The sequence below is a fragment of the Myotis myotis genome, unplaced genomic scaffold (assembly GCF_014108235.1).
Source record: "Myotis myotis isolate mMyoMyo1 unplaced genomic scaffold, mMyoMyo1.p scaffold_m19_p_17, whole genome shotgun sequence".
NCBI lineage: Eukaryota > Metazoa > Chordata > Mammalia > Chiroptera > Vespertilionidae > Myotis > Myotis myotis.
Window position 1 is genome coordinate 18,884,295 of NW_023416321.1, and position 3,295 is coordinate 18,887,589.

The 3,295-nt window shown below is 39.8% G+C and overlaps 1 pseudogene; it reads right to left on the minus strand.

Moving 5' to 3' along the window:
* Positions 1 to 117: 117 nt before the first annotated feature.
* On the minus strand, positions 118 to 1,434 carry LOC118671613 (annotated as a pseudogene).
* Positions 1,435 to 3,295: the final 1,861 nt, after the last annotated feature.

Sequence of the window (3,295 nt, forward strand, 5' to 3'; positions counted from 1 at the left end):
TCCGTTCCGCAACTGCACGCACTCCACCTCGGCTGCCCTGGGGAGCGCAATTTCCCACAATGATCTAGTAGAGATACGTCTGAGTTAAACTAATTTTGCTTCTGAATTGCTTGCCAACTCTGAGCAGGTCCAGAAGGATAAATATTTTGTTGTTGCAAAGAAATGTGTACTTCAACAACCGCATTACAGGAAAATAAATCGCCGCCCAGAGTTGTGATTTACCTAGTTAATCATTTGGTCTCTCTGAACTTCCTTCTTGGTATTTGTAAATAAGGATGCTACTAGTACTTGCTTTACATAAGGTTAAAAACACAAAATAAGCTCTTGCAGCTTTAAAAGAACAGTCTTATGTAAATAGCAGAGCGATCATAGTGTTGAAGCCCCTAAATGCAAGAGAGGGCCTGCGATTCAGATGAGACTGGCCATTATGAAGAGGGAGGATGATCAAAAACGCTTTCTGGAGCTAAAGTCCCCTCTCCATTTTCCCTTCTGCTCTCCCAAAAGAGAAAACGGAGGCCATTAGAAGGAGAAGACAGAGAAGAAATAAAGTGGCAATTGCTAAAAAACTTTCTTATGGCTTTTCATACTGATGAAATGAAATTCAAAGGAGTTGGTCTGTTAAGGAGCAGGACAAGTGTGAAGATGGATTAGGACAGTGTGAAGTTTAAGCAAGTTACTTAATTTTCCTAGATTTCCGTTTCCTTGCAAGGATTAAATGAGATAATGGATGGAAAGTACATGGGCATGGATTTTATGTTATTATTACATAAGTACCTCCATAATCTCAGATCTACTCTTTTTTTCTTTAAGTACAATTTTCATTACCCCCCCCCCCCCAGAACTTTTCTTCACTCCTTAAGGACTTAGTTCCTTACATGGGCTTTGGTGGAGGTTGTGGGGCAGCACCCGCAGGTCTAAATTGGGGTGCAGGTGTTCGGTCCTTCTGGGCTTCCTGAGAACAATTCTTGACTACCTTGCTGTGAATGGCACAGCTCACACAGTGATGTAGTTTCACATACAGCTTGGGAAGCACATAGGCATCGAAGACACTTGCTTCAGAGATGTCCCAAACGGCGGGGGCCTCAACTATGTTTCAAATGACAAACTTCTTAATGGACTTGTCCTTGGGCATGCATCCGGTGCAGTTGGTGCAACGAATAGGCTGCACATGGCCTCGGCCTTTTTTGGAACAACTGTCATTCCTTCTTCTCTTGGTCATCTTGGAAATGAGGACCCAAGAGCTCAGATCTACTCTTTTTGTTGTTGTTCTCATGTCCTGACATTGTACTCTGGTTGGAGGGAATTACTGTACTCTGAATATGAGTTCTTTATCATCTCTTTGCTTCTCTCTGTCTCGCTAAGATCTTTGACTCAAGACCCAGTTCAGCTGTCACCTCCTCAGTAAAAGAGTCCACCTTTGAATTTTAAGCTATAACTCACAGTTCACTTATGCATTGTTCTTTTCTTACTGTTTGTTATCCAAGCTACTTGGGCTCAGCACTCTCCTCCTTGTATCTGCAGATTAGAAATACGAGATTGCTGGGTGGAAGTGGAACAGGCTGTATGGGGGATAAATGGTGATGGGAAAAAAAATAAAATAAAAATTGTTGCTTTAAAAGAAAGGAAAAAAGGCCAGATTTCTCCTAGTACTTCTCCCAATTCCTATATTAAGCACAAACTTGTGTCTTTGCTAGTCTGTGTCCTACCTCACTTCACCTTGATAATTTGTTTTTCCTTCAAGATTCAGCTCAGGCATTATTTCCCACCAAAGGAAAACATCTCCAAATTCTTTAGTTGGGCTCAGATGCCCTACTCTGTGTGCTCACATAATCTTTCATGCATGTCTCAAAATGTTTATGTCCGTCTCTGCTATGATATTAAATTATTTGAGAGCAGGACTGTATTCCTTTGCCTAGAATACTTCTTGTTTTTAAATAACAACTTTAACATATAATCACAAAGTAACCAATTTAAAGTGTACAAGTTTTGAGTATATTCACAGATTCTTTCCACCATCACCACAATTTTACATTTTAATCACTTTCCAAAGAAATCCTTTACCCATTTCCCCCAGTTACCCAAATCCTAAGCAATCACCATTTTATTTCTGTCTCTATGGGTTTGCCTATTCTAGACATTTTATATGAATGGAATCTCAAAATATACAGTCCTTTATGACTAGCTTCTTTCACTTAGCTTGTTTTCGGGGTTCATTCATGTTGTAGCATGTATCAGTACTCATTCCTTTTTATTACCAAGTAATATTCCATTGTATGAATAGAGCACATTTTATTTATCTATTCATCGGTTGATGGACATTTGTGTTATTTCTACCTTTTGACTATCCTGAAAAATGGTTTTATGAGCATTCATGGCCCTGGCCGGTGTGACCAGAAAGGTTATCAGTTTGATTCCAGTCAGGGCACATGCCTAGATTGTGAGCTCGATCCCAGGTGGGTGGCATGCAGGAGGCAACTGGTTTCTCTCTCACATTAATGTTTCTCTCTCTCTCCTTTCCTTTCTCTCTAAAATCAACAACAACAAAAAACTTATTAGGAGAACTAATAAAACAAAAACCTCTCCAATCTTCATTAAAGAGATAAAAAATAAAAACTCTTGTGGCATACCAGTTGAAAATTGCTGGTGTAAGCAAACCCCCCAATTTTTGTTGTGTTCAGTCTGATTTTTAACTGCAGTATAGCCCAGTTTGAGATGAATAGTTTACCAGCTTTTCCCTTAAAAACGAAAGAGTAAGAATCATGTATTTTCCATAAAATAGAGTCAGGAAAAAACAACAACACACAGTCAGACCACATAGCAGTTTTAACAGCCAGTAGATGCTCATTTTGCCACATAAAACAAACTCTCAGAGTATATACTTCCCTTCAGAGACCCATTGCCACTCCCAGCTTCATTCTTCTGACAGAATGGCAGGCACTTAGTAAATTCTGGCTCACTGAACGAATCACAATTTTGCTTTTCTTTCTTCCCTTGAAATGGCCCAACATGAATAAAGAATGACAATAAAAATAAGTGGGAGGGGTATTCACCTAGGACTGCCTGCATTTGGATATCAGTGGGGACAGGAACTCCTTATCCATCCTACCATGTTGGGAAAGTGGCTTGGACTTGGAAACTCTACTTATCACATTAGAGCCTAGTGTCCAAACCCACAGGATTTGAGTTACCATTTCTTTATCACCCTTCCAATAGATTACTGAATCCTGATTATCCTGGCTCTTAAATCTGTTCAATTGTGGCCTATTCTCCTTTCCTGCTTCTCCTTAGTTCAGGC